At 46.6% G+C, this 21,817-nt stretch overlaps 1 protein-coding gene and 1 non-coding gene across 4 annotated transcripts in view; one reads left to right on the forward strand and one right to left on the reverse strand.

Moving 5' to 3' along the window:
- TYK2 (tyrosine kinase 2) overlaps positions 1–1,028 on the reverse strand; it is a 29,707-nt gene extending 28,679 nt beyond the window's left edge. For all 3 annotated transcript variants that reach the window (XM_055544492.1, XM_055544502.1, XM_055544481.1), the window contains exon 1: positions 862–1,028. The gene's annotated coding sequence lies outside the window, so the exon portion shown is untranslated. The remainder of the gene's footprint in view (positions 1–861) is intronic.
- Positions 1,029–18,004: 16,976 nt separating this feature from the next.
- Positions 18,005–18,111, forward strand: LOC129642536 (U6 spliceosomal RNA). The gene has a single exon (XR_008709803.1). It is a non-coding gene; the product is annotated as a U6 spliceosomal RNA (small nuclear RNA).
- Positions 18,112–21,817: the final 3,706 nt, after the last annotated feature.

Below are 21,817 nucleotides of genomic sequence, written 5' to 3' on the forward strand. Positions count from 1 at the left end.
CCTCACATTTTTTATAAATTGTAGTTATGGCTATTTTTTTCTACGTTTTTTAAAAACTAGAGTTATAAATCAATTAGGTTGTGATGTTTCAACACAGTTCTGTATGTTACACATTAAAAATCTTGATACAGGCATGACCAAATAACAAATATGATAAACTCAAGAATGAAGTCATTATCATTAATTTAATAATCATAGCCGTTTCTCTCTTTCAGCCGATATTCCTGCCTCCTACATCTACCCCTACTAGTGACTCCGGTCCCTGCTGGCTCCCTGAGCGGCGGAGGGGTTCTGTTCAGCTCGTTTCCCAACAATCTGGAACTTTTTGAGAGACAGACCCAGGGTCCAGGCTTCCTGGGGTCTCCAAGTATTTCCGGAGAAGGACTGTCAGCAATTAAAGCGACGTTACTCGTTTAAGACGTGATGAGGGAAAAACAGAATATCGCAATTGCATAATCCCGTATTTGTCAGGAATCAACTTCTCTCGGAGCCTGTTTCCTCATTTGGAAAATAGTCATAAAACAGTCTCTATCTCTCAAAGGGTTGTTGGGAGGATTCAATGAGCTTGAAGCAGAGAAAAGGCTCCGCGAGGGGCCTGGCAAACACTTAGTAAGTGTTCGCAAAGTCGGACACGACTGACCTACTGAACAACAACAAACGAGATTATCTTTGAGAAAAGACCCTAGGGACCGAGCTTTTGTAGTGACCATCTCCTCCTTCCTCATCCCCTCTGAGCACAGATCTAGCTTTGAAGATGAAGTCTAAGCGAGGTCCGCAGCCCCCAACCCCCTAACCCCCCACCTCCCCGCCAGAAACCTCCAAACCCTGCTGGCAGGGGCAGAAACCGAGCTGTGTACCCACCCGGCATCGATCAATCACAAGGCAGTGTGGGGGCTTCTAACCACCTCCTGCAAAGGGCAGTTCCGCCAGCGGCATCCTTCCTGATGATCTCCCGGGCGTGCTCCCTCGCGCCCCATTCCAGACTCACCCTTTCCCCGGAACTCGCTACAACCCGGGACCCCGCCCCACCGCCCGGGGCAGCGGTCTCTTGATCGCCCCTGGAACAGCACCTCCCATTGGTCGCCTGAAACGGGCACATTCATTGGTCATTGTCCTGCTCCGCCCCTTCACTACTACGGTGGCTCCCCTATAGGTTCAGGCTTCAAGTTTCGCTCAACCTGGGCGGGAGAGGGTGGACTCTCTGCGGCGCCGCGACTTTAATCACCCACGCAGGCGTGGATCCAAGCAAGTCAGGCTTCTAGACCTTACCCTGGTGCAAGGCCAGATCGTCATCTCGGCGATCAAGGTTGCAGCTGGCTGCCATTCAATCCTCCAACCCCGCTGCCATGTGGCCCTACATTCCGTCCTGCCTCTCCTCCCGGTCTGCGTAGCCAGCCCTGCTTCTCAGTTGAGACACCCCACCAACCACCAACCACCCCCACCTCCGCCTTCTGGAGGAGGCATTCAGGGCCCACCAGCTCACATTCCTTTTCTGATCACCCATAGCCCTGACGCTGAGAAAGATTGAGGGCAAGAGGAGAAGGGGACGACAGGATGAGATGGTTGGATGGCATCCCTGACTCAATAGACACCTGCGAGATAGTTAAGGACAGGGAAGCCTGGCTTGCTTCAGTTCATGGGGTGGCAAAGAGTGACCGAAAAACAACAAAATCCTGTTCTCTGAGGCCTCTTTGCTCAAGGTAGCAGCTCAGGCGTCCCACCTGGTCCAAGTTCTGATCCCTGCAAAACAAGTCGCTGCTATTTATATTTACAGAGAAGGCTGTGCACTCAGCGTTTCATACACATTATTTCATTTTGTTGCAGGAAGAGGGACCCCTTCCAGGGCCTGAAAGTGGGCTCTTGTCTAACTCTTGGAAATGAATTGCCAAGGAGACACATGTACTGACAAAGCAAAAGACATTATTGGAAAGGGGCGCCCGGGGGAAAAGAGAGGGGGTAAGGGAACCCAGGAGAACTGCTCTGCTGCATGGCTCTCAGTCTCGGGTTTTATGGTGATGGGGTTAGTTTCCGCTGGGTTGTCTCTGGCCAATCTTTCTGACTCAGAGTCCTTCCTGGTGGTGCATTCGTGGATCAGCCTAAATGAATTCTAGCAAGGATTCTAGGAGGTGGTACGAGTATGTATGGGCATTTTCTCTCTCCTTTTGACCTTTCCTGATTTCTTTCTGGTTGGCAGTTGTTTGTTAGTTCTGCATTCCTCCTGTTGTAAGATAACTCACTCAAGTAGTTACTATCAAGCCTGGCCAGGGCAGCAGGTTTCAGTCAGTGGGTTCCCCTAACAATTTGATGTTAGCAGTAGTCCTCTGGCATCTCTTATCCCCATTTCTCAGAGAAAGAAACCAAGGTACAGAGAGGTAACAAAGACTCTTTCCTTGCCCAAACTTTAGTCCTCTGAGCCTTCTTCTGTTTTTAAAAATAATTTTATTTATTTTTATTTTTGGCTGTCCTGAGTCTTCGTTGCTGCATGGGCTTTTCCCTAGTTGGGGAGGACAGGGGCTACTCTTTAGTTGTGGTGTGCAGGCTTCTCATTGCTGTGGCTTCTCTTGTTGTGGAACACAGGCTCTAGAGTGCTTGGGCTTCAGTAGTTGTGGCTCTTGGGCTCTAGAGCACAGGCTCAATAGTTGTGCTGCTTGGGCTTGGTTGCTCTGTGACAAGCGGGATCTTCCCAGACCAGGGATCACACCTTAATCTCCTGCATTGGTAGGTGGATTCTTTACCCCTAAGCCACCAGGGAAGCCCTGAGCCTTCTTCTTGACTACCCCCTCAACCTTGGTCCCAGTCCTGTCTTTGTCCTGCACAGTCATCCTCAAACCCCTAATATCTGATCAGGTTTTTCAGTTTCCACCATTGATGTATAAATATTCGTCCTCTCTTTAGCAAGAATCCTGTGAGGTCAGTTTAGCAAGAATCCCCCTATCCTTTTTTTTTTTTTTAAGATTTATTTATTCATTTATTTATTTTATTTTGGGGATCAGCTAAGGGTTGCCCTTGCGGCTCAGGCTTTCTCTCATTGCAGTGCACAGGCTTCTCACAGCGGTGGCTTCTCTTACTGGGGAGCGCTGGCTCTAGGTGATTGGACTTCAGTAGTCACAGCACATGGGCTTCAGTAGTTGAGGCTCTTGGGCTGTAAAGCACTGACTTAGTAGTTGTGGCACACTGGCTTAGTTGCTCTGTGCCATTTGGGATCTTCCTGCACCGAGGATTGAACCAATGTCCCTTGCCTTACATGGTGGATTCCACTGGACCACCAGGGGAGCTCCCCTCCCACCCTCCCCCTGTCACACCCTCATTCTGCTCTTTGCCTGGCAATCCCCAAATGTCTTGGCTGCATTCAGAGTTGAGCCCAATGTTCTCCCCTTTTGCAGTCCCCTATTGCAGTTATCCTGAATAGTCTCCCTTACTGTTTTGTGAGTCAAAAATATTGCCTGCCATATCCGTAAACAAAGGATATTGCAGTCATCCAGCCATCACATTGAGTAGGAGCTAGACGGGCCTCAGGGTAAACGGCTGGTTTCTCCCCTGTGGACGGATACTCCAAATTAGCAGGAGACAGAAGAGCTAAGCTTTGTCCAGGTAAAAGATAGAGACCACATATTTCTCATTCTCCAAGTCATGGATGGTGACTGCAGCCATGAAATTAAAAGACACTCCTTGGAAGAAAACCTATGACAAACCTAGAGAGTGAATTAAAAATCAGAGACACCACTTTGCAGACAAAGTCCCTTATAGTCAAAGCTATGGTTTTTCCAGTAGTCATGTATGGATGTGAGAGTTGGACCATAAATAAGGCTGAGTGCTGAAGAACTCATGCTTTTGAACTGTGGTGCTGGAGAAGACTCTTGAGAGTCCCTTGGACAGCAAGGAGATCAAATCAGTCAATCCTAAAGGAAATCAGTCCTGAATATTCATTGGAAGAGCTGATGCTGAAGCTGAAGCTCCAATACTTTGGCCACCTGATGTGAAGAGACAACTCATTGGAAAAGACCCTCATGCTGGGAAAGAGTGAAGGCAGACTCATTGGAAAAGATTCTCATGCTGGGAAAGACTGAGGGCAAGAGGAGAAGGGGTGACAGAGGATGAAATGGTTGGATGGCATCACTGACTCAATGGACATGAATTTGAGCAAAGTCTTAGAGCTAGTGAAAGACAGGGAAGCCTGGCATGCTGCAACTCATGGAGTCACAGAGGGTCAGAAACGACCTGGTGACTGAACAACAAGTCAAGGAAACCCCAACTATACAGGCACAGAAAGGCTCCTTGGAGGTCAAAAAGGAGGGGATGTCACCTCATAGTAAGTGATGTCAGCCTACCCATAAGCCTCTTCACTGGAATCCATCTTGGCTAAGAGATGCATGCACACGTGGGAGGACACTGAGATAAACCAAATATGTACTCAGAACCAGGCAAAGAAAGATGATTGGCCAAAGAAAACCTGGAAGACATGTACCATAAAAGTGATTCAACCTACCATAAGGGCGTGACTCTGACTCTGAGCCTGCCTATGTGTCTATCCACACATACTCTTTTTCCTTCCTAATAATCACTACTTGTTTCACTACTTCCTGTCTCTATGTGGAAATTAATTTCTACACACCTGACAGGCCAGGGCCTGATGGTCTTAGTGGTGAGAATTCAGCGTTCTCACTGCCTCAGGCTGACTTCAATCTCTGGCTGGGGAACCGAAACCCTGCTTCAAACCCCTGCAGGTGGAGGCTACCAGAGATCAGCGTTACAGACGCACAGATGGTGAGCCCTGAGGGAACTCAGGATAGAAACAGGATGCCCACCATCCACCCATCAGTCACTGCAATGCATGGGTGCATGCTGCTGCTGCTGCTAAGTCGCTTCAGTCGTGTCCGACTCTGTGTGACCCCATAGAAGGCAGCCCATCAGGCCCCCCTGTCCCTGGGATTCTCCAGGCAAGAACACTGGAGTGGGTTGCCATTTCCTTCTCCAATGCACGAAAGTGAAAAGTGAAAGTGAAGTTGCTCAGTCGTGTCCGACTCTAGCGACCCCATGGACTGCAGCCCACCAGACTCCTCCGTCCATGGGATTTTCCAGGCAGGAGTACTGGAGTGGGGTGCCATTGCCTTCTCCGTGGGTGCATGCTAAGTCACTTCAATCACGCCCAACTCTTTTCGACCCTAAAGACTGTCTGTCCGCGGGTTTCCCCAGGAAAGAATACTGGAGTGGGTTACCATGCCCTCCTCCAGGGGATCTTCCTGACCCAGGAATCAAAGCCGAACCTCTTATGAATCCTGCACAGGCAGGTGGGTTCTTTTCCACAAGCGCCACCTAGGAAGTCACTGCGGCCACCCTCGCAGGGATGCACCATGAGGAGACTCAGGATGAGAAAGCACAGGTCAGTTGAGGTGCCTGTCAAAGGAATGATTTCAGTGAGCCCAGACTCTTGCATCTTCCCATACATAGAAAAGCACTAAACTCTTTAACTTGAGATATTGGATTTTCTTTAATTAACAATAACCTTGTTGTAAAAGCTTGAATATATCCTGGCTCCCCCCTCACCTCTTCAGAGCAATCTCTCAGAGTTATCTGAGATGCTGTGTCCCAGACTTCAGTCCTCAGTTTTGTCTGCCAAATAAAATATAACTCTCAACTTTTAGGTTGTGATTTTTTTCCCCGCAGTTGACAGTTTGTGTGATTTTTTAATTGGAGTAGAGTTGCTTGACAGTGTTGTGTTAGTTTCTGCTGTACAGCAAAGTGAATGTTATGCATATACATATATTCCCTCTTTTTTAGCTTTCCTTCACATTTAGGTCACCACAGAGCATTGAGTAGAGTTGTCTGTGCTCCGCAGTAGGTTCTTATTAATTATCTAGCAATAACCAATCCCAGTTTCCCAATTCATCCTACCCCCTTTACCCCCTTGGTATCCATAAGTTTACTTTCTATATCTGGGTCTCTATTTCTGCTTTGAAAATAAGTTCATCTGTACCATTTATGATAAGGGCAGAGTAAAGGGACAAAGTAGGTGATTAAATAGTTAATCCCACTAGGGGATTGTAAGTAGAAAAAATATGGGAGACCCCAGTAAGTTAATGGTCACTTAAGAAAACAGGTTTGCTTAACCGCAAAACCAAGCAGGCTTGCTTAACAACAAAGCTTGCAGTACAAACATGAGGCAAGCTCCAAAACCATAAAACAATGGCAATATGAGACCCACATCCTTCCCAGGGAGCTCAGCAAGTTCTAGGACATGCTTTCTGCACACATGAAAACAATAATTTATGGGAAAGTGACATTTCAAAGTAAATATCCTCATTGTACTGAAACCTGAAATAAATTTTCCATTATGTAATGACTTTCAGCTTAACCATGTGGGGACAAGAAAACATCCCTACGCAATCTGGAGGAGGAGCTGATGATCAAAGCACAACACCTACTCACGAATGAGGAAGTGGGACTTTTCTGGTAGTCCAATGGGTAAGACTCTGCACTCCCAATGCATCGGGCCCAGGTTCGATCCCCGGTTGGGGAACTAGATCCCAGGTGCTGCAACTAAAAGGGCCTGTGTGTGGCAACTAAGACCAGGCGCAGCCAACTAAATACATAAATTAAAAAATAATAATAACAAACATATGATTTTAAAAAAGAATGAGGAAGAAAGCGGTCTTTCCCCTCTCCCCACTTTTCCTTTGATTATAAAACTGTAGCCCACTAAGTTGAGGGGCTTGGCACCCTCTCATCTGCCCACTGGTAAGCCTTACAAGCATCCTATCCTAATAAATTACTTGGTATCCATCACTCTGACTCTTGCTGAATTCTTTTCTGCACCAAGACATAAAGGAGGACTGGAGGTCTTCAGAACCGACCCCATCCCCCGAAACGCCTACCTAAAAGTTTCGTTTAGTTAACGACTTTTAACAAGTGTCAGTATAAATTTTTCTTTAACAGAGGCTGAGGAAAGCTGAGCGCTGAAGAACTAACACTTTTCAACTGTGGTGTTGGAGAAGACTTTTGAGAGTCCCTTGGACTGCAAGGAGATCCAACCAGTCCATTCTGAAGGAGATCGGCCCTGGGTTCTTTGGAACCCAGTTCTTTGGAAGGACTGATGCTAAAGCTGAAACTCCAGTACTTTGGCCATCTCATGTGAAGAGTTGACTCATTGGAAAAGACTCTGATGCTGGGAGGGATTGGGGGCAGGAGAAGGAGACGACAAGGATGAGATGGCTGGATGGCATCACTGACTCGATGGACGTGAGTTTGAGTGAACTCCGGGAGTTGGTGATGGACAGGGAGGCCTGGCGTGCTGCAATTCATGGGGTTGCAAAGAGTCGGACACGACTGAGTGACTGAACTGAACTGAACTGAACTGAGGAACTTTTTCAGGTCCCACAGCACCAAAGGGCAGAGCCAGGTTTAATTCTGAAGTTGGAGCCATAACAGCTGTGTCCAAGAGCACGTGACTACTCTTCTCAGTCTGAGAAAACGGGGGGAAAAACAGACCCTTTTTACAGGGCAGCTATGGAGATTCAATGTAAAGTTGTAAACAGAAACTTAGCCTAGAGCCTGGAGGATAGTGAGTGCTGGGAACTTGGGGACTGGGGAATTAACAGTATTCACCCTGACAAGAGAATCATTTGCAGCTGGGAAAAAAAAAAAAAAAGCAGAATTCTGTACTGATATGGTGACATCTCCAGAGTGTCTGTATATTTCATAACAGAGAATGAAATATATAGAACATATAGAATAGGACTTTCCTGGTGATCCAGTGGTTAAGGCTCCCTGCCTCCACGGGTCCTGGTTTGATCACTCACTAGTCAGGGAACTAAGATCCCACATGCTGAGTGACATGGCCCAAAAGTAAGTGTTCAGTTCAGTTCAGTTCAGTCGCTCAGTCGTGTCCGGCTCTTTGCGACCCCATGAATCGCAGCACGCCAGGCCTCCCTGTCCATCACCAACTCCCGGAGTTCACCCAGACTCACGTCCATCCGGTCAGTGATGCCATCCAGCTATCTCATTCTCTGTCGTCCCATTCTCCTCTTGCCCCCAATCCCTCCCAGCATCAGAGTCTTTTCCAATGAGTCAACTCTTCGCATGAGGTGGCCAAAGTACTCTGAAAGTAAGTGTTAGGTAGTTAGAATAGGGAAAAGGAGTCCCAGAATGGCGGTGGCTAAAAGGTAAGGAAAAGTCCTCGAAAATAGAACAAAGGAAGGTCTGAGGACCGGAGTGAGGACTTCAGGTAGAACAAACAGCACTCCTGGCTGGTCCAATTTAGATAGGGCAGGCCCGGGGGTGGGGGTGGGGGGCGGAATAAAAAGAGGAGCCAAAGTGCTGGGGCTCCCCCACCCCCACCCCCACTCAGGCGCTCCGGCGCTCTTCTCTTCGCGACTTTTGGTCCACATGCCTTCACTCCTGGAGGATGGATTTTCCTGTTATTATCTAAATAAAATAGAGTTGTAACACGGAGCTGTAACACTGATTTGTCTAAGAGCTATAACACAGTCTGTCCAAGACTCGAGAGCTGTGCCACGCCGAGGGCTTTAATGTCCGTCACTCCAAATCTTTGTTGTGAGGAGACAAAACCGAGGAGCATACACTCGCCCGACAAAAGAAAAAGAATATAGAGAATAAAAAGAATATATTATATTTTCTTGTGTTTGCTCAGCCCGCCTATGAAGAACTCAAAAGAAATATAGAAATATTGGTTAGTTCAAGGAAAAATCTTTCAGAAAATCTCAGGAAGGACTTCCCTGGGGGTCCAGTGAATATGACTCTGTGCTTCCATTGCTGGGGGTGCGGATCAGTCCCTGTGGAGAACTAGGATCCTACATGACCCGTGGTGCAGCTAAAACAAAACCAAAAAACCAACAACAAAAAACAAAATGCAGAAAAGAAATCTCACGCTTCTTTCACACCCATCTTTGGTTCATCAGCAAAATCTCACCCAACTTGGTCCAGTCCCACCATCACTCTCCCGGACCAAGGAAGTCGCTTCTCTGCTGGTCTGAGGCTCCTCCCCTTGCCCCGCCCACCCACCCCCCTCTGTCTGGCCTCCCTGCACGGCTCACAGCATTTGTGAGCATCTGAGCACAATCTCTTATCCTTTATAGATATGAGTGATCAGGCTCAGAGCCTGATTGTATGGGTTACAGCATTGTAACACCATTTAAATGCTAACCTGGCAGCTCAGATGGTAAAGAATCTGCCTGTCATGCAGGAAACCTGGGTTTGATCCCTGGGTTGGGAAGATCCCCTGGAGAAGGGGATGGCTACCCACTCCAGTATTCTGGCCTGGAAAATCCCGTGGACAGAGGAGCCTGGTGGGCTACAGTTCATGGGGTCGAAAAGACTCGGACATGACTAACACTTTCACTTTAAATGCTAAGGATCTCTTATGCAAAGGTGAGAGCACTGACTGGGGAGGAGGGGGTCCCAGAGGTTTGGAATGAGAATATTGGGCAGACACAGATGGGCCTGAGAAGGGAACTTCCCTGGCGGTCCAGTGGTTAAAACTTCAAAGTCCCAGTGCAGATGGCAAAAGTTCAATCTGGTTGGGGAACTGAGATCCTGCATGCTGCACAAGGCAGCCAAAAAATTAAAATGAAATAAAAAATAAAAGATGAGCCTGAGAACTTTGACCCATCAATACCCTTGTCTGAGGGAGTTGGCCTTTCCATGTGTGATATGGTGAGATAAGAAGAAATATATACTGATCTTCATCCCTAATTCCTGGCACAGAACTTTGACAATTCTTGAAACTTCCTGAGCGAAAGAGGTGATAGCATCATGTTTCATTGTAGCATTTGGCTTTAGTCCCTGGCTCAGAGCTCCTAAAACCTTTCCAATATCTTGACTGATAGAGGTGAAAAGAATATCTTTTGTGTTTTATAATAAACCTGTGCAACCATACCTGAGTTTATGCTAATGAGGTGACATAGCTAAATCTGGAGATCATCATACTCAGTGAAGTAAGTCAGATATATGATATCCCTTATATGTGTGCTGTGCTTAGTCGCTCAGTCGTGTCCAACTCTTTTGACCCCCATGGGCTGTAGCCCGCTAGGTTCCTCTGCCCATGGGGATTCTCCAGGCAAGAATACTGGAGTAGGTTGCCATGCTCTCCTCCAGGGGATCTTCCCAATCCAGGGACTGAACCTAGGTCTCCCTCATTGCAAGCATATTCTTTACCATCTGAGCCACAGGGAAGCCCTTATATCCCTTGGAAAATACGTGGAATATAGTTGGAATCTTAAAAAAAGAGAAGAAAGATACAAATGAACATATTTACAAAACAGAAACAGACTCACTGACTTAAAAGAAAGAATTTATGGTTCTAAGGGGAAGTGTTGAGGGGAGGGATAGACTGGGGGTTTGGAAATGATATGTACACACTGCTATATTGAAAACAGCACAGACTCAGTAGTTGCGGCTCATGGACTTAGTTGCTCTGCAGCACGTGGAATCTTCCCCGCCAGAGATTGAACGCTTTGTCCCCTGCATTGGCAGGTGGGTTCTTAACCCCTGGACCACCAGGGAAATCCTAAAATTAAAAAAAAAAAATTTTTAAAGAAAACTTTGGGACCTCCATGGTGGTCCAGTGGTTAAGACTCTACGCTCCCAAACGCACAGGCCACAATTAAAGATTTCAGATTCTGTGACAAAGATCCCGCATGCGGCAACTAAGACCTGGCACAGCCAAGAAAATAAATATTTTACAAAAGAAGAAGAAGAAAGAAAATTTTCATGAGCTTCACTATAGGCCCTGGAGAAGGAAATGGCAACCCACTCCAGTATTCTTGCCTGCGAAATGCCATGGTCAGAGGAGCTTGGGGGCTACAGTCCACGGGGTCACAAAGAGTCAGACACGACTGAGTGACTAACATATGCTGTAGGCCCAGTGTTTAAATGAGAACAACAATAAAACAAACCAAATACCCAGGCCCAGAACACTCAACGCTCCCAGAAGCTACTCATTCCGAATCTACAAGTCTGTTTTCTCATTTCCTTCACCAGCTACATTTGCTTAGCAGCCTTTATGATCGTCTACTTCACTGGAACTTTCTTTGAGCACTGATTTTTCAGGCCTGACTTCCATTCTAGAATGTCAGCTCCACAAAAGAGTGGGGTCTGTGTGGTTCCCCACAGTGTCCTCGGGGCTTGTAGTGGTGCCTGGCACCCTTAGGTGCCAAGAAGCTGGTGGAGTGAATGATCTCCAGAGACATCTAGGCCCTGGGCAACTGTCCTGCCCCACTCAGGAAGAGCTGGCCATGGCCTTCCAGCCTCGGCTTCCTCTTTGCCACTAGCACCGCGCCATAACAGGAAATGGAGTAGGCCAGATTCTTCAACAGCCAGCCCCAGCGAGATGAGATGTGGTGGCCTCTGCTGGGCCCAGAGGCCAGACCAACAGGAATCGTCAGGTTGGGTGATTAATAAAATCAATGACAGTGAAAATGTTAGCTCTCCAGTCGTGCCTGACTCTTTGCAACCCCATGGACTGTAGCCCACCAGGCTCCACTGTCTATGGGATTTCCCAGGCAAGAATGCTGGAGTGGGTTGCCATTTCCTTTGCCAGGGGATCTTCCTGACCCAAGCGTCAAACTTGGGTCTCCTGCATTGCAAGCAGACTCTTTACTATCTGAGCCACCAGGGAAGCCCAATAACAATAACAGTAATAAACCCAGTCATAACAATAAACTCTAATAATAGTTTGCATTTTTCCAGCCTGGATGCCAGTTGGGCCCAGGCCTGGGTGCTAAGAATTCTTTGAGCTCTCTCAGATTTTTTTTAAATGTTTATTTACTTAATTTAATTTATTTATTTGGCTGTGCCCAGTCTTAGTTGCCTCATGTGGTACCTAGTTCCCGAAAATGTTAGTTGCTCAATTGTGTCCCACTCTTTGTGACCCTATGGACTATAGTCTGCCAGGCTACACTGTCCATGGGATTTCCCAGACAAGAATATTGAAGTGGGTTGACATTTCCTCCTTCAGGGGATCTTCCCAACCCAGGCAGGCAGACTCTTTACAGTCTGAGCCACTAGGGAAGCTCTGTGACCAGGGACCAACCACAGGCCCCCTGCATTGGGAGTTTGGGGTCTTAGCCACTGGACTGCCAGGGAAGTCCCTCAGGTTCTTTTAAAGTGGGACCAGCACACCGCTTGACAGCTGGAGAGAAAAGAGGCCACGGACGCCACTGGCAAAGCTCACAGGCAGCCCCTCACGCCTGTGACCTCTTTGCTGAACTCCTACTTCACAGTGAGGGTCCAGCCCCAGCACAGAGGCTCTGGGTTACCCCACCAACTACGGGGTTTGCCTAGAAGTGAGGGGGAGTTCCCAGACCAGGGACTTTCCAGGCTAAACTTGAGACAACTAGTCACCCTGCCCCAGTGGGTTTTTTTTAGGAGGAAGCTAGAATGGGGGGATTCCCTAGACTCAGCAGTCTTCTGGGACCTTCCTAGAGCTCCCACCAAGCCTGGGAAAAGTCAAGAGCTGATAAATTAAAAACAAAAATCCCTTTGTGTCTTTTTGAATGGGAGGGTTCAGGGAACAGTCAGCCTCCTCCCCCAAATATCTCTGAGATGGATTTAGAATCCCTCTAAGGAAACTCCACACCCTTCTCTGTGTGTGTGTGAATACATGGCCTCTTAAACTTTCTCATGAGGAGCCACAGGCAAGTTCGTTTTGTGCTGGTTTCCAAAGGAAATGGGGCTTCCCTGGTGGCTCAGTAACAAAGAATCCACCTGCAATGCAGGAGAAGTGGGAGCTGCGGGTCAGGAAGATCCCCTGGAGGGGGAAATGGCAACCCACTCCAGTTTTCTTGCCTGGGAAAATCCCAGGGGCAGAGGAGCCTGGTGGGCTACAGTCCATGGGGTCACAAAGAGTCAGACAGGACTGAGCATGCACCCAAACAAGCAAAGAATTTAAAACAGAGCCAGGTGCAGAGCAAGTGCTATTATCTTCTTTATTGCACAATATTTCTTAGCGATCTGTCTTTTGCACTCTGTGTAGATCTATTTGGTGGATTTTTACCCCCATGCCAAGCAGCTTGTGGGATCTTAGTTGTGGGTCATTGTTGTCACTTAGTTGCTGAGTCATGTCTGACTGTTTTTTTGACCCCATGGACTACAGCACACCAGGCTCCTCTGTCCATGGAATTTCCCAGGCAAGAATACTGGAGTACGTTTCCATTGATCAGGGATCACACCTGGCCCGTGGCAGTGAAAGCATTTCCTAACCACTGGATCACCAGGGAATTCCCCAGAACTATTTTAGTATGAAATATTTCAGGCATCCAAAAGTTCAGTTCAGTCACTCAGTCGTGTCTGACTCTTTGTGACCCCATGAACCCCAGCACACCAGGCCTCTCTGTCCATCACCAACTCCAGGAGTCCACCCAAACCCATGTCCATTGCGTCGGTGATGCCATCCAACCATCTCATCCGCTGTTGTCCCCTTCTCCTCCGGCCCTCAATCCTTCCCAGCATCAGATCAGATCAGATCAGATCAGTCACTCAGTCGTGTCCGGCTCTTTGCGACCCCATGAATCGCAGCACGCCAGGCCTTCCTGTCCATCACCAACTCCCGGAGTTCACTGAGACTCATGTCCATCGAGTCAGTGATGCCATCCAGCCATCTCATCCTCTATCGTCCCCTTCTCCTCTTGCCCCCAATCCCTCCCAGCATCAGGGTCTTTTCAAATAAGTCAGCTTTCCACATCAGGTGGCCAAAGTATTGGAGTTTCAGCTTCAACATCAGTCCCTCTAATGAACACCCAGACTAATCTCCTTTAGGATGGACTGGTTGGATCTCCTTGCAGTCCAAGGGACTCTCAAGAGTCTTCTCCAACACCACAGTTCAAAAGCATCAATTCTTCGGCACTCAGCTTTCTTTATAGTCCAACTCTCACATCCATACATGACTACTGGAAAAACCGTAGCCTTGACTAGACAGACCTTTGTTGGCAAAGTAATGTCTCTGCCTTTTAATATGCTGTCTAGGTTGGTCATAACTTTCCTTCCAAGGATCAAGTGTCTTTTAATTTCACGGCTGCAATCACCATCTGCAGTGATTTTGGAGCCCAGAAAAATAAAGTCAGAAACTGTTTCCACTGCTTCCCCATCTATTTGCCATGAAGTGATGGGATCAGCTGCCATGATCTTAGTTTTCTGAATATTGAGCTTTCAGTTCAATTCAGTCACTCAGTCATGTCCGACTCTTTGTGACCCCATGAATTGCAGCACGCCAGGCCTCCCTGTCCATCACCAACTCCCGGAGTTCACTCAGACTCACGTCCATCGAGTCAGTGATGCCATCCAGCCATCTCATCCTCTGTCATCCCCTTCTCCTCCTGCCCCCAATCCCTCCCAGCATCAGAGTCTTTTCCAATGAGTCAACTCTTTGCATGAGATGGCCAAAGTACAGGAGTTTCAGCTTTAGCATCAGTCCTTCCAAAGAACACCCAGGACTGATCTCCTTTAGAATGGACTGGTTGAATCTCCTTGCAGTCCAAGGGACTCTCAAGAGTCTTCTCCAACACCATAGTTCAAAAGCATCAATTCTTCGGTGCTCAGTTTTCTTCACAGTCCAACTCTCACATCCATACATGTCCACTGGAAAAACCATAGCCTTGACTAGATGGACCTTTGTTGGCAAAATAATGTCTCTGCTTTTGAATATGCTATCTAGGTTGGTCATAACTTTCTTTCCAAGGAGTAAGCGTCTTTTAATTTCATGGCTGCAATCACCATCTGCCAACTTTTTCACTCTCCTCTTTCACTTTCATCAAGAGGCTCTTTAGTTCTTCTTCACTTTCTGCCATAAGGGTGGTATCATCTGCATATGTGGAGATAAAACAATCATCTAGGCCAGATAGAAACAAACCTAGCGTCCATCAACAGATGAATGAACAAACAAAATATAATACAGCCATACAACGGAATATATGTGACCCTTTGTATCTACGGGCTCTGAATCCTGGATTCAACCAACCATAGATGGAGAATAATCAAAAGAAAAGGAAATGGCTTCCCAGGGAGCTCAGTGGTAAAGAATCCACCTGCCAATGCAAGAGACTCAGGTTCGAGCTCCTGTCCGGGAAGATCCCACATGCTGCTGAGCAATAAAGCCCGTGCGCCACAACTATGGAACTTGTGCTCTAGAGCCTGGGAACCTCAACTACTGGCCCATGTGCTGCAATTATCGAAGCCCTTGTACCTAAAGCCCATTCTTTGCAAAAGGAGAAGCCACTGCAATGAGAAGTCCGCGCACCACCACTAGAGAAAAGCCCAAACAGCAATGAAGACCAAGCACAACCAAAAATAAATAAAAAATAAATACGTGAAATGTTTTTAAAGTTTAAAAAAAGAAAAGGAAAGGAAATTCCTGGGACTTCCCTAGTGGTCTAGTGGCTAAGACTCCACGTTCCTAATGCAGGGGGCCCTAGTTCAATCCAGGTCAGGGAACTAGGTCCCCCATGCTGCAACTACAAATCCCACATGCCACAACAAAGACCAGACACAGCCAAATAAATAAATAAATATTTTTTAAAAAATCAGCAAGAAATGGTGTTGGTGAAATGGACAAAGGTGGTCAAAAGGTACAAGCTTCCAGTTATAAAATAAATAAGTCCTGAGGATGTACTGTACAGTGTGATGATTAATAATACTGTATTGCATATTTGAAAGTTGCTACCCTGAATATTCCTTGGAAGAACTGATGCTGAAGCTGAAACTCCAATACTTTGGTCACCTGATGCGAAGAGCTGACTCACTGGAAAAGACCCTGATGCTGGGAAAGATTGAGGGCAAGAGGAGAAGTGGGCAACAGAGGATGAGATTGTTGGATGGCATCACTGACTCAATGGACATGAGTTTGAGCAAACTTCGGGAGATGGTGAAAGACAGGGAAGCCTGGCGTACTGCAATCCATGGGGTCGAAAAGAATCAGACAGGACTGAGCTACCAAACAGCAACAAGAAGATGGAAGATCTTAAAAGTTCTCATCACAAGAAAAAAAATGTGTATCTCTGTATGGTGATGGATGTGAACTGGATTTATAGTGGTGATCACTTCACAAAGTATACAGACATCAAATCCTTATGTTGTTCCTGAAACTAACAGAAATGTTCTGTATCGATTATATCTCAATTTTCTAAAACTTAAAAAAAATTGTATTCAATCCACTCAGGTCAAAAAAGAAAACAGCATCAAGACCATGGTGGGGTCTCAGAGTTCCACTCTCCATTTTCATTCCTGGAGGGAAGTGGATGTTTCTCCTTCCACCCTCTAAAGCAATGAGGAAGGGTTGCTTTTCATTTCATCAGTACATACCTCTTGAGCACCTACTGTATGCTCGGCCCAGTTCTACATCCTGGGAACAGAGTAGAGAGTAAATAAAATTCCCTGTACTTTTAGGTGGGACAACAGCCAAGAATGAGGATAAACAAGTAAAAATATATAGCGTAGCAGATGGTGACATGGTACAGAAAAAGCAAAGCAAGGAAGGAGACGATGTCATTGGAGATCTGGGGGTTCTAGATCCATCTTTCTGATCTGTGGGAGCTGCAGCGGAGCCACATGGATGTCAGGGCAGGGTGTACCAGACAGGGGGAAGAGCTGAGGCCAAGGTCTGGAGGAGATGCTGTCCTTGGACTTGATGTAATTCCTATCTATCTGTTGGGCGCCCTAACTTGCTTGTTCATTGGAGTTCCTGTTCATGAGTTTCATCCATTTAGGTGTGAATCACTCTCTTTAGTTTCACTGCTCTATCATGCAGGTTGTACACATTGTGTGTGTAAGTGCATGCACTCAGTCATGTCCAACTCTTTTATAACCCCATGAACTGTAGCCCACTAGGTTCCTCTGTCCATGGAATTTTCCAGGCCAGAATACTGGAGTGGGTTGCCATTTCCTCCTCCAGGAGATGTTCCCAACCCAGGGATCCAACCCTCGTCTCCGGCATTGGCAGGGGGATTCTTTACCACTGAGCCACTAGGGAAGCCCCATTATACACTTTAATATGCCATGGACAGTTATGTGGGTTCCAATTTTGTGTTTTCAGTGGCTCCAGGAAACAAGCTGATCCTGCTCTTTTTCTTTTCCTTTCAATGTTTTTTAAAAATTATTTTATATAATTATTTTTAAATAAGTAATTCATTCACAAAGTTCTAAATCAAAAAGGCACAAAATGGGTTTGAGGACAAGTCTCCACTCTGCTTCCAGGCTCCTGACATCCAACTCATTACTGAATTCAAAACTTGCTTATGGTTTAGTGGTTCCTCAAAAATTATTAACATGTGATCCAGCAATTGCACTTCTGGGTGTATGTACAAAGAAAGCAGGAACTCAGAAAGATATTTGTACATCCATTTTTTTTAATTAATTATTTTTTTTACTTTACAGTATTGTATTGGTTTTGATATACATTGACATGAATCTGCCATTTTTTTTTTTAATATTTGTTTGACTGTGTCAGGGTCTCAGTTGTGGCATGGGGGACCTAGTTCCCTGGCCAGGGATTGAACCCAGGGCCCCTGTATTGGAAACTCAGAGTCTCAATCCCTGGACCACCAGGGAAGTCCTTGCACATCCAGAGTTCATAGCAGCATTATTCACAGTAGCCAAGAAGTGGATGCAACCCAAGTGTCCATCAGTGGATGAATGGATGGACATACTGTGATATATTCTACAATGAAATATTATAAAGCCTTTTTAAAAAGAGAGAGAGAGAGACCTTCTGACACACAGTCCTCCATGGATGAATCTTGAAAACTCTATGCTGAGTGAAATAAGCCAGGCACAAAATTACAGATATTTCAGGAGTGGGGAGTTAAATGTTTAATGGGTACAGAATTTCTCATACTTAGCACCACTGAACTGTACCCCATCAAAGTAGTTAAAATGAGGATTTCCCTGTTGGTCCAGTGGTTGAGACTCTTTGCTCCCACTGCAGGGGCTGCAGGTTTAATCCTTGAGTAGGAAACTAAGATCTCGCATGCCGAGTGGCGTGGCCAAAAAAAAGATTAGCAAGCTCACTTCAGCAGCATGTATACTAAAATTGGAAGGATAGAGAGAAGATTAGCCTGGCCTCTGCACAAAGATGATATGCAAATGCCTGAATCATTCCATGTTAAAAAAAAAAAAAGAAAAAAAAAGATAGAGAGAGGAGCCTAGTGGATTCAAGGTAATCACAAAAGTCCTTAGGGAATGCCCTGTGGCTCAGTGGCAAATAACCTGCCTGCCAATGCAGGAGACATGGGTTCGATCCCTGATCCAAGGTGATTCCCACATACTGTGGAGCAACTAAGCCCATGCACAACAACTGCTGAGCTTGCGCTCTAGAGCCCGGGAGCCACAACTACTGAGCCCACGTGCTACAGCTACTGAAGCCTGTGTGACTAGCGCCTGTGCTCCACAAAAAGAGATGCCCGGGCACCACAACTGGAGAGTAGCCCCCACTTGCCACAACTAGAAAAAAGCCTCACAGCAACGAAGATCCAGCATAACCAAAAATAAATAAGTAAATAAAAATTAAAAGCATACATATATATTTTTAAAAAAAGGTCTTACAAGTGAAAGAGGAAAGCAGAAAAAGAGGTCAGAGTGACATGACCTGCCTTCTGAGTCATCCATGTCATTTTTTTTGGGGGGGGGTAGGAATTTGATTACTTGGTTGCACTGGGTCTTAGCTGCAGCATATGAGATCTTTACTTGTGGCATGTGGGATCTAGTTCCCTGACCAGGAATCGCACCTGAGCCCCTCTGCATTGGCAGCTCGGAGCCTTAGCCACTGGACAGCCAGGGAAGTCCCCATCTTTGCCATCTTTGAAGATGGAAGGAGGTGGCCGTGAGCCAATGAATGGAGGCAGCCCCTAGAAGTTGGAAACAGAGGAAATGGATCCTACCCAGAACATCCAGAAGGATCACAGCTTTCCTAGTGCCTAGATTTCAGCACAAAGAGACCCATGTCAGATTTCTGACCTGTGCAAGTGTAAGGTAATCTGTTTGTGATGAAGCCACTAAATGTGGTGATTTGTTACAGCAGCTCTAGAAAATGAATCCGCTCTGTTGGTCGTCCTATCCCACTCACATCATTACACTTTAAAATATATATATATATATATATGTGTGTATATATATATATATATATTTTTTTTTTTTTTTTTAGTTGCACTGGGTTTTCGTTGTTGCATGTGGACTTTCCCTATTTGTGGCGATCCAGGGCTACTCTTCCGTTGCAGCGGGTGGGCTTCTCATTGCAGTGGCTTCTGTTGCAGAGCACGGGCCCTAGGCGCAAGGGCTCAGTAGTTGTGGTGCACAGGCTTAGTTGCTCCTCGGCTTGTGGGATATTCCTGAATCAGGAATTGAACTGGTGACCCTTGCATTGGCAAGCAGATTCTTATCCACTGTTGTTGTTTAGTTGCTAAGTCATGTCTGATTCTTTGTGACCTCATGGAATGTAGCCCGCCAGGCTCCTCTGTCCATGAGATTTCCCAGGCAAGAATACTGGAGTGGGTTGCCATTTCTTTCTCCAGGGGATCTTCCTGACCCAGGGGTTGAACCCAGGTCTTCTGCTTGGCAGGCGAATTCTTTATCACTGAACCACCTGGGAAGCCTTCTTATCCACTGTACCACCAGGGAAGTCCCCATCATTACATTTTGTTTAGTGAAACATTTTGGGTGGGATTCTGTTTGCCACTAAGACTCAGCCAATCCTGCTCCTGGGAGCTTACTCTTTAGGTAGGATGCCTGCCCTTGTGAGCAATGCTGCAGGAGGGTATTTCTCTCAGCGTTGCTTGTAAAAGTAGACCAACAAACCTGCAAGCGTTAATTCAAAAAAAACCGTTGGTGAAATAAATGCTGAGATGACACAGGCTATCAGAGTAGAAAGAATGAGGAAGTGCTGATGGACTGATAAGAAAAGATCTGCGGGGTCACAGGGTTCAATGAAAAAAGGAAGATGCGTCACTGACTGCACTGTGTTATGCTTTGTGTAGAAAGGAACGGAAGGGATAAGATTACATTTGATCTTACAAAAGAGAAACCCTGGAAGAAGTCACAAGACACCAGAGACAGTGGGTTCCCGTGGTTGGGGGCAGGGAACCAGATTTTTTTTTGGTTTTGTTTTTGCCTTGACTTGCGGCATGTGGGATCTTTGTGTGTGTGTGTGTGGCTGTGCTGGGTCTTTGTTGCTGTGTGGGCTTTTCTCTAGTTGCATTGCCTGAGCTTCTCACTGCAGTGGCTTCTCTTGCCGCAGAGCGCAGGCTCTAGGTGTACTGGCTTCGGTAGTTCAGCACGTGGCTCAGCAGTTGCAGTTCCCAGGTTCTCGAGCACAGGCCCAATAGTTGTGGTGCATGGGCTTAGTTGCTCCACGTCGTGCCCGGTCAATCTTCCTGGATCAGGGATTGAACCTTTGTCTCCTGCATTAGTAGGCATTCTTTACCACTGAGCCACAAAGGGAACGGGGCATGTGGGATCTTAGTTCCCCAACCAGAGATGGGACCTACACCCCCTGCCGTGTAGGCCCAGAGTCTTAACCACTGGACTGCCAGGGAAGACCCTTTACTGTGTATCTCAATATCATTTGATGTTTTAAATGTTAAACAGTGCTAGGGTGAGGTACATGTGGCATGAAAGCAAAGAGGTCACCAACTCAGTAATCAAGATAAATATTTTAATGTAATATTTTCCAAAAACACCATTAATGTGAAAAAAAAAAAATCCATGATGAACAAAATATTGAAATTTTAAGTCAAGGATCAGTAACAGCAGTGCTGAGTTGTACTGGAGGCCGAGGTGAAAGGAAATACCAGAAATACAGACTCTACCTCTGAAAGTTTTCATGGTAAAGAATTAAAAAGCTCACTATTTTGAATTGATCTCAGATAAACGAGGTTTAGGAGGGTCTCCCCAATCCTCCCATCTGCCATTTTTAAATACTTTTAAAATCTTTATTTTTCAGCCATGTATGTGGCGTATGGGATTTTAGCTCCCTGACCAGGGATTGAATCCACCCCGTCCCCCTCACCCCCCCACCCCAACTGGAAGCACAGAGTCCTAACCATTGGACCAGCAGGGAAGTCTCTGCCATTTTAATCTATATGAAAAGCATCAGGCAACACCACTTGTTTGCAGTTCACTACTGCCCTCTGGTGGCAATCACCTTGGGCACAAAGGCATTCACTGAGCGCCAGAATCTGAGGGTGGCTGGGCTCATCTTAGGACCAAGACTCAGTTTGTGTCCGGGTGGTGCTCACAGCATAAAGGAGACAGCAATACACAGGTTGGCAAAGCCAGGCAGGTGAAGAAGCAACATGGCTGGATGTGAGGGATGACTCAGAAGGCGGGTCAAGGAAGCTTCCAGGAGGAGGGAACAGAGCTCTGGTCAGACTAAGCACCGGCCAGGTGGTGGTGTCCCCAAGAAGAGGCGGGTAGTGGGCTTCAACTGGATTCTCGATTACTTCAGGTCTTAAAAACTGTGTCCTTGTTTATGATATTATTCTTTAAGTCTTTCCCGGGGCCCAAATATTACTTTGTAGAGGAAGACTGCAGGGAAGGGTGTTCAGGGTGTGGGACAGGGACATGCTGGGGCCCAGAGCTTGAGCATCTGAGTACCAGGTGCTATGCACACCTGCTCATCTCACTCACTCCTCATCACAACCCTGGGAAGAAGGCACAAACATTTCTATCACTATACAAAGATGAATGCTGAGGCTGATTAAGCTGCCCAAGGTCACACTGATGGAGAAGCTGAGTGCTCAAGGAGCAGAGAGGAGGGAGTTGGTGAGAGGGGCCGTGGGAGACCATGAGGTGATGAGGGCAGGGAGGGGACCAGGCAGAT

This window comes from Bubalus kerabau, chromosome 1 (genome assembly GCF_029407905.1).
Source record: "Bubalus kerabau isolate K-KA32 ecotype Philippines breed swamp buffalo chromosome 1, PCC_UOA_SB_1v2, whole genome shotgun sequence".
NCBI lineage: Eukaryota > Metazoa > Chordata > Mammalia > Artiodactyla > Bovidae > Bubalus > Bubalus kerabau.